Source organism: Podarcis pityusensis (assembly GCF_964106645.2).
Source record: "Podarcis pityusensis genome assembly, chromosome: 12".
Classification (NCBI taxonomy): Eukaryota; Metazoa; Chordata; class Lepidosauria; order Squamata; family Lacertidae; genus Podarcis; species Podarcis pityusensis.
Window position 1 is genome coordinate 50408806 of NC_138037.1, and position 9861 is coordinate 50418666.

A 9861-nucleotide genomic window follows, 5' to 3' on the forward strand; every position below is an offset into this window, starting at 1 on the left:
GGCTGATGGATTCATTTTTCAAATGCTCAACGTGAAATATTGTTCCGCTTGATATCTTGCTATACCATTGCAAGAAGTGCAAGACCGATGTCCGGCAACCCATAGATTAAGGGCCAATGCTTTATTCATAATAAATCTAAACACAAACATTGATGGACAATTAAAGCAAGATAAAAGGATCCTAAAATAGAGATTTTCCAAGGGTGCACAACACTTAAAGACCTGGGACTTATCTTGTCATCTTGCTAGATTAACAATATTTCCTTCTACTAGTTTCAGGGCACATAATGCTTTATGGCACTGTTATGTATCCTCTGCTGCTGCTTCTTCTGATTCTTTTGCACCCGATCGAAATATGGCCATGATAACTGTTCCCAGTCGCCACTGTCAAGTTTCCAGTTCTGTAACAAAACAGTCCTTGGCTAGATATTTTAGTGCAGGTGCACTTGCTACTCAGTAGCAGGCAATGCAGGAACTGTGCCTTAGAAAGCAGAGTAGATCAATACCTGATAGTTACAAAACTGTGTCACCGAGGAGGTCAGCAAGCAGAGCACGTGTACACTTGCCCCTTGACATTAGTCTCTGGGGAAACGGAGGAACATCCTTTTGGACTGCCAAAGGAACATCAGGATGCGTATACAGTAAGTAGTAAGAGAGTTCAACCAGATCAATGCTGAAGACAACCACATTTCTTTAATAGAAACACAGGGAGTTGCCTTACTCTGAATCAGAGCATCGATCCATCTAACTCAGTATTGTCTACACAGACTGGCAGGGGCTCTCCAGGGTCTCAAATCCAGCCTTGCCTGTCAATTCTTGCGAACGAACCTGGGATTTTCTGAATGCAAGCTATGTGCTACCACTGAACTAGGGACTGTCCCCAAATGAGAGCGATGATGTGGAATAAGGGGTACTTTATATTTTAATAACTTTTGTTGTTGTTTTTTTCCCAGCCAGAACTTACCAGAACTCAGTTCCAGCACCTCTCAGGTGGGCACCATTGTCATTCTAAGAGAACAAGGAAGGTCTTCATGGTGAGTTCCAGCACCTTTCCCCCCTAGAGAGCCAGTGTGGTGTAGTGGTTAAGAGCAGTAGACTCGTGATCTGATGAACCAGGTTCGCTTCCCTGCTCCTCCACATGCAGCTGCTGGGTGACCTTGGGCCAGTCACACTTCTCTGAAGTCTCTCAGCCCCACTCACCTCACAGAGTGTTTGTTGTGGGGGAGGAAGGGAAAGGAGAATGTTAGCCGCTTTGAGACTCCCAAGGGTAGTGATAAAGTGGGATATCAAATCCAAACTCTTCTCTTCTCCTAGAAAAATAGCACTGTCTATACTGTTGCCCACCCTTCTCTGGCTTGCTGCCACCACATCCAAAAGCAGTCCACAAGGCTTCCGTGCCAAAGAATGATAAGAAGCATACGCGTCAACTAAGAAGCATAAGAGGAGTGGGCGGTGATGTCATGTGTGTGTGATGTCATACACATGTGCTGAGTGCCCTGAGTACCGGCTTCTCCAGTTGCTGCTGTTGAGGGAAGAGGCCCCAGCTCCTGCCATTGTTGTGACACACCCCACTCCCTACAGGCTGTGTGCGCTGTGCATGCCACAAGTTGCGTGCCACACGCACAACATCAGGAAGAGCCAGGGCCTCTTTCCCCGGCAGCTGCAGTGGCAGGAGGAGGAGAAGTCAGCCATGGAAGCTGTGGGTCCATGCTTGGCCTCCTCTGTCCCCTGAACATTGGGGGTGGGGTGGGGGTGGGGGCGCTGCCGCAGCCAAATAAATATTCCCCCCCCCCCAAGTCCTCTGACATAGTGCCCTGATAGGAAGTGTACTTTAAGGCTCCCTGTTGCTCCTTTGCAGCTGTGCCTGTGCCATATATGATGCCATGTGTGATATTGAATTATTTGAGTAGGTTTGAACAATTTGGGGTAATTATAATGTTAAAAGTTAAATAAACCTTGTGGATGGAGGAGTGTTAAATGTACCGGTATATAAAATTGTACATATGGTTGATTTGAATATGTTATTATTGATTATGTATACCCAATGTATCAGCCGCCTGGGGGGTTTCACTGTTTGTGCTTTGTTTGTTGGTAAAAAATAAAAATTTTAAACTTTTTTTTTTTAAAAAAATGATGCCATGTGTGCGACAGGCTCACAGAGTTTGGAGAAAATAGCTTTGCAGACCAAACTGGGATTCATGCCAGGCCCAATGCCCTACCCCGGCTTTAGAGAGCTTCTGATAAAGTAGATCTGCGATAGTCAACATGTTACCCTCTAGATGTCGCTGGACTACAGCTTCCATCATCCCTGACCATTGGCTATTCCTGCTGTGGCTCATGGGAGTTGGAGTCCATCAACATACAGAGAACACCAGCTGTCCCTGAGGGAGGTAATACTGGGTTAAATGCACCAATACTTTGACTTGGTCTTAGGCAGCCTCATACCTTCCTGTACCACTTGCTGTTTAGGAGTACTTTTAAATAGCGATTTCTTGCTGCCCCTTACATCCTGGAGCTGGCACCTTCTCTATGGTTTGGTAGTGTGTGTAATGGTGCCATCATTTCATTTCATTTCATTTCACCTTTGTGTACTGCCTTCCTCTATTACCACATGCAAGGCGGTTTATGAGCTGAAGAACCAACAAAATTGACAGCAAAGATCACACACCTAATAACAATCTGATGCAATACAAGTCACGATAAAAGCATAACTTTAAAATAAACACATCAAATAAAGCAATATTCAACGATCCATTAGAATATAACAGTAAACAGTAAAATTAAACATCGGCAAACAATAATTAAACAGTTCACACTTAACAATTACAATTAAGAGTTACTAAACTATAATCAATCAAAATAACAGCCAGCCAAATGCACAAAATACCACAAAGCATACAAAAGGATCAAACTGAGAAACAAAGACACACAAGTTATAATTTATTTATTTTAAAAATACCCCTCTTCTCTCTTCTACTCTCTTCTCAGAAGTCATGGTCTGGGAAAGGCTCCCACGGCTGGAGGGTGGGCCAAGGCAGATGGAAAAAGCCACTGCGTGATGGTCAGCGAAGTCTCTCTACCCTCACAGTTCTTCATCTGAAAACATCTTTCTTATGAAGACGAAGGCTTGGGGAGCAGACATCTGGGACCTTACTCTACAGAAAGAACTGGAAAGCCCCAAAGCACAGAAGGGCTGGCTTATTACATTGGGGAATAAGTGAACTAATACACTCCTCTGAAAACCATCAGGTTCAGAGTCCAAAACTGGACCGCTGTGTGCATGTGTGATTGCCTTGAGGGACATGATCTTGTTATACCTACAGTTACTGAGGGAGGGAGTAGAATAAAGACCAGGACAACCTGAGTGTATCTTAAAGACAACTTCATTGAAAGGGCACAGACCTGCATGACATGTTGGGTCACTGTGTGACATGTTGCTATCAAGATCTATGCTCCATCATGATGCATCATGTAAAATGTAGGCATCTTCTTCTTCTTCTTTGGCGATCACTCGTAGCCGAGTAAGATTGTCTTCCAAAAACATGGTCTTAACAGTGAGTCTGTAAGTGACTGTGGAGGCCAATTCTGGATCCACACGTCCTTCTACAGTGGGGACATAGGTTTCCGGGCAGGAGCTGATCACGGTGAGGGTTTGCCAAGCATGCCTTCCTCTTAGCACGTTTCTCCCTTTTGTCCTGAGTTCAGGTATCTTCAAAGCTCATGACGCCTATGGTAAAGTCTTTTCTCCAAATGGAGTGCTCGCAGGCCAGTGTTTCCCAGTTGTCGGTGTTTATACTAGATTTATTTAGATTTGCCTTGAGAGAGTCTTTAAACCTCTTTTGTTGACCACCAGCATGACGCTTTCCATTTTGAAGTTCAGAATACAGTAGTTGTTTTGGAAGATGATAATCAGGCATCTGCACAACATGGCCAGTCCAATGAAGTTGATGTTGAAGTTTAATACTTAGTTTAGTTGACTGCTCCTCAGCTAAGTGTTGGCATTCGCATGCATGTGTTTGTGCAAGAGAGACTTTGTTATACCCCAATTAAAACTCAGCCAGGATCCTGAACCACCCCTCAAGCTCCAAATATACTTACACCAAAGGCAGCTGAAGATATGGTTTAAACTACCCCAGAATCACAGGAATCGTTGTCAGTTTAGAGATAAAAAGTTCAATCAAAAGCAGTTTTGTCTGTTGACATCATCAAAAGGGCTTTTGTTTGGAACAAGGTAAGCAGGACAAGAAGAAAATTATGCATTTTTTATTGCGGGAGAATCTGTGAGCATTACTGAGATTCCTCAGTTTATGTAGATTTAGCAATTAAGCAAATAAGTATCACTTTGATTTCATAATTACCTCTTGGAAATATCATTCCCATTCCAGGTGTTTTCTGTAACAACAGGAAAATTAGTTTCAATTAAGCAGGAGAAAATACAAGCCGAGTAAGAGTCTTCAAGAAATAAACCCCAACATTCATTTCTTGGAGGGTACTTGATTTAGATAATTAAATATCTGCCATGTGATTGGACCTTTCGGTGGAGAAGTGCACTTTAGAATGACATTTAAGATTAAAATGTCTAGAGGCAAATATTGAAAATGTTAAAAGGGAAAAGATAGACTTTACTAAGCAGACTTCTACTAAGACAGGCTTTACTAATTTTCTTTAGACTTTTTTGTTGGAATATGTTTGTAATGTTGGAAGAGATAATACACTTTTATGTTTGATTCTCCCAAATGAAGTGTGCCCATCCCTTATTTCATTTCATTTCATTTCATTTTCTTATACCCTTTAACCTAGAAGTTCCCAGAGTGGTACACAGCATTTAATTAAAATAAAACATGCACAGGATTGGGGAAAAAAGCATTCCAGTAAAATACATGTCCAACATAGAGACCCCTGTAATGAAAGAAAGCGATTCAGTAGCAAGGACTGCAGTTCTTTCTTCAACTCAATCACCCCAATAAACCCACTGAAAAGGTTGTGTCTTAAGTTGCTGCTGTCACACTGTCAGTGCAGAGGACAGTCCTAAATCTGATGGGAGGGCGTTCCACATCCGAGCTGCCCTAAGACTGAAAGATCTGTCTTCCATGTTGTTGAAAAGTGAACCACAGATCCCTTGCAGATCTTAAAACATGGCATAGCAGACTCTCCAAGTGTCCCTGTTTTCCAGGGACAGTCCCGGTTTTACAGAAGCCGTCCCGGTTTCTGACTTGATTCCGGAATGTCCCACTTTTCCTTAGGATGTCCCTATTTTCATCGCAGAAATGTTGGAGGGTGTGGTAGGGCATCCCTATTTACATCAGAGAAATTGGACAGTATGGAGTTATATGACCTCAGAGCCCAGGAGATGAGTAACTATACAACCTTTAGAAGACATCTGAAGGCAGCCGTGTATAGAGAAGTTTTTTTAATGTTTAATGTTTTATTATGTTTTTATATACGTTGGAAGTTGCCCAGAGTGACTGGGGGAACCCAGTCAAATGGGTGGGATATAAATAATAACAATATTATTATTATTATTATTATTATTATTATTATTATTATTAAATAGGCCTTCCCTATTTTCATCACAGAAAGGTTGGAGGGTATGACATAGGAAGTATTTTTGTTACAGCCTCCCCCTCCCCCAATCCCTGCTGACTCGTGCACAGGATTCCAGGGATCTTTGGAGAATTTAGACACGGAGGAGGCTGTCGCAGCTTTAAGAAATATGATTTATACCTTCAGTTTGCATGGAGAGAGTACAAATCTTGCAGCATGGTCATGTCAATAGGGGCTGGTTCCCCACAGCAGTGCATCACTGGAGTCCAAGGCATCTCTCCCAGCCTACCTTTAGCCAGCCTGCCCAAGACAGATCCGGCCTTTTTTGATGTCAAGGGCCCAAAGCGCTTCCTGTGACATCACACTCAGCTACCCTGGCAACCTTCCCAATCTCCAGTCTCTCTTCACACTTCAGAGGATGGGGGAAGGACAGTTCAACTTGCATTGTGAATGGCCCCTGATGGCCCTGTATGCTTTCTTCATGGCCTTGAGCTTGGCCAGGTCATTTTGTATAGACTAGCCCAGGATTTCCTCTGCAGCTTGTATATCGCCTTCATATCCCCCAAAATCAAAATCTTTTGAATAATGATTGTAAAATATTGTCTAAAATGTATAAATTGCTGCAGGAATGGCATTTGAAAGATGAAGAGGTAAGGTCGGTTTCTGATACATTGGGCCAAGGATTTTGGGTATAATATACAGCTAAAAGAGTGGGAAAAACTGTGGAAGGAAGGATTAAAATTTACAGTATGCAATGCTTTGAAAGAAAATGTGATGAAAATGATGTATAGATGGTATATTACACCAGTGAAATTAGCTAAAATAAGTAACAAATGTTGGAAATGTAAAGAAAAAGAAGGATCTTTTTATCACATGTGGTGGGAATGCAAGAAAGTGAAAAGCTTCTGGGAAATGATGTGAGATGAAAAAGATGTTGAAATATACATTTATAAAAAAACCAGAAGCATTTTTACTTGGCATTGTAGGGGAGGATATTAACAAACAGGATAGTAAATTGTTTTACATTCAATAACGGCAGCAAGACTATTACTGGCACAGAAATGGAAACAAGAAGAATTACTGACGAAAGAAGAAAGTCAGACGAAATTAATGGACTATGCAGAATTAGATATGATGACAGGAAGTATCCGAAACCTGCGGGACCAGAGATTCTCAGAGGACTGGAGTAAATATTTGAATTATTTGAAAAGCAATTGTAACAAACAGATTATGCTAGTAGGACTGCAAGAAGTTTTGTAAGGAGGATTATGCGAAATATTGCAGAGAAGATTATGAAGAGAGCCATTAGTTAAGGATAATTCAAAGTAATAGAGAAATTAAGAAATGTAGATTGAAAAATCTTTAGATGAGGTTGATGGAAGTCCAAAATATTGTATAAGATAAGAAAGTATGTTATATGATTTTGGGAAATTATTTGTAAAAATCAATAAAAATATTATATTTAAAAAAAATCAAAATCCTATCATTTATTAATTTCTAGGGTTTGCAGGGGAGGGTCCCACTCCCAAAACCTATAACAACTTGGTTCCCAGGCAGGACCTCCTCAAGACATTTTGCTGTCTGCAATGTCGGGGGGAAATGAAGCACAACTCTGTGGGGACGGTAGTGCATCAGTTTATCTCACCCTTTCCCATAGGTCTGGCTGTAGCTCAGTGGTTGAGCATCTGCCTTGTAGGCAGCAGCTCCCAAGTTCAATTCCTGGCACCCCCAGGTAAAACTGAGAATGTCTCATGCCTTAGTAGCATACGTGTACGCTACTACGGCCGCTCAGATGTTGCTGGCCCAGAGATGGAAGGAAGAGACAACCTCGACTAAAGAGGAATGGCAAATCAGGATGATGGACTATGCCAAAATGGCAAAGTTAACTGGGAAGCTCAGGGACCAAGATGACAATAAATTTAAAAAAGAATGGGAAATGTTTAAAGGTATATACAAAAATATTGTAAACAGGTCAAAACATTAGCAGGATTCTAAATACACTTGTAACAAAATAGAAAGTATGGATAATTTAGGAAGACGAAATAATTGGAGAAATATTGATATGCAGTTAAAATAGAATTAAGAGGACCCATGGATGGAATGGGGGGAACTCAGTAAGATTCAGGGTAATCTCAATATGTGGAATTGTAAGATTTTTTTGATGTAAGTTTATTTTTTCTTGTGTTATTTTCTTTTTTTCTTTTTCTTTATTTTTGGAAATTCTATTATTATTATTATTAAAAAGAATGTCTCATGCCTGAAATCCTGGAAAGCCACTGCATTTTTCCTTTCTTTCCTTTTTGCATCACAGCCCCCTTTGTAAATCGGGTGAAAGCTATGACTCTCATCCCAGAAAAATGTACATAAACAAATGCACACACAATTCTATATACAATTTATTTTATTACATTGGAAAAATCTGTGTGTGTGTGTGTGTGTGTGTGTGTGAGTGAGACCCCCCTAAAGCCCATCTATGGACCACAGCTTAAGAACTACTGAGCTAGATGATCCCAAGGGAGTGACTCAATACAGTGGTACCTCGGGTTAAGTACTTAATTCGTTCTGGAGGTCCATTCTTAACCTGAAACTGTTCTTAACCTGAAGCACTACTTTAGCTAATGGGGCCTCCCGCTGCTGCCACCGCGCGAATTCTGTTTTCATCCTGAAGCAAAGTTCTTAACCCGAGTTACTATTTCTGGGTGAACGGAGTCTGTAACCTGAAGCGTCTGTAACCTGAAGCGTCTGTAACCCGAGGTACCACTATATAAGGCAGCTTCCTATGGTCCTATGAGGGAAGGAACTCTAGTACAGAAACGCTCTGTAGGAAACGCCGAATGGTGTTCTATCTCCTCTCTTGGAGGCAGTCTGCCTCTGAATACCAGCTGCCAGGAATCACAAGCGAGGAGAGTGCTGCTCTGTGGTCATGTTTGGCTTGGATGCTCTTCAAAGGTTTCCAGTTGGCCACTGTGAGAACAGGATACAAGGTGGGCCTTGGGCCTCTGATGGCGACCAAGTTATTTCTTAGGTTCTTATCACAAAGGAGGACAGAAGCTGAAGACAGAGACTCTGCTAATGTAGGAAGAGGTTTCGAAGGAAGCGATGTTTGTGGGTCAATAATTAGGATGTGCTCTGACTACTCTGAATTCTCCTAAAACACCCGAGCTTATATATCTACATAATGCCAATTCATGCGATTTTAACATTTCCCCCCATATAATTCTTTCTTTGTGAGAGACAAAAGGCTATTTTTGTTAAAAACTTGATACTCGACAACCTCTCTTTCTCCTGCACTGATGGAGACAAATCATAATGCCTTGTTATTTGTGATATTTCCATGGCGACAAACTAGTGCCCAAAGCATTGGACTGTGACTTCAGTGAGGGATTAAGGAGTCATTCAATGCTAATTAAATATGCCCATGGTCAACCAGAATGAAAGGTACTCATATAAAAAGACAATTAATTTTAGTGAACATTTATATTTGTTTGTTCGTATTTGCATAAATGAAAAGCTTTCATTTCAATGGGATTTTTAATTGTGTCAGATCTGATGAATTAGGCTGAAGCTTACAAGCCTTAGAAAACATCTTAGTGAAAAAGCAATAGGCTAATAGCATATTATGAGCCAATAAGGACAATGGCTATAGTATACGTATTCCTAATACGATGCATATACTTTTATAAGCAGTTTCCATTTGTTCAGTGAGACTATGGGCTGTCCATACTGTTTACTGTGTGCTTGCAGCTGTTTGCATTCCCATTTAATTCATGTGGTCCTCAAGGAACACAAATATTGACACTTCTGTAAGTCTGGGTATATCTGATACAGGGATAATCCAAAAATCTGGGAAAATTTGGCCCCAAATCACTCCACTAGGGGTCACAGAAGATTTCTTTTGCTGTTTGGGTGTGGAAGGATCATTGGTCACTTTCTGTTACACCTCTTTCCATGCCCAATACTTTCTCAATGCTTCAATTTATTTTCTAGTTGAGCTTATAACTATTTCCTGTGCACTTCCGAATGCATACCCTCCAACATTTCTCTGAAGAAAATAGGGACGTCCCATTCCATAATGATCATTTTACTATTTATACCCCACACGTCTTACTGGGTTGCCCCAGCCACTCTGGGCGGCTTCCAACATATATAAAAACAGAATAAAACATCAAACATTTTTTAAAAAACCCCCCCTATACAGGATTGCCTTCAGACAGCTTGGGGTTTGGATAACTCCATACCCTCCAAGGAATCTGGAATCACACAATAAAGACAGCAAACGAGAGTATCTGAGTGAGCTAAATGAATAGAAGTGTTTTT

At 41.2% G+C, this 9861-nt stretch overlaps 1 long non-coding RNA gene across 2 annotated transcripts; it reads left to right on the forward strand.

Annotated features, from left to right (window-relative positions):
• Window positions 1-971: 971 nt before the first annotated feature.
• On the forward strand, window positions 972-3269 carry LOC308460073. 2 transcript variants are annotated; one of them, XR_013978452.1, is made up of 2 exons: window positions 972-1699; window positions 2989-3269. It is a non-coding gene; the product is annotated as an uncharacterized lncRNA (long non-coding RNA). The 2 variants fall into 2 exon arrangements; XR_013978453.1 differs by lacking the exon at window positions 972-1699 and adding an exon at window positions 1715-1906.
• Window positions 3270-9861: the final 6592 nt, after the last annotated feature.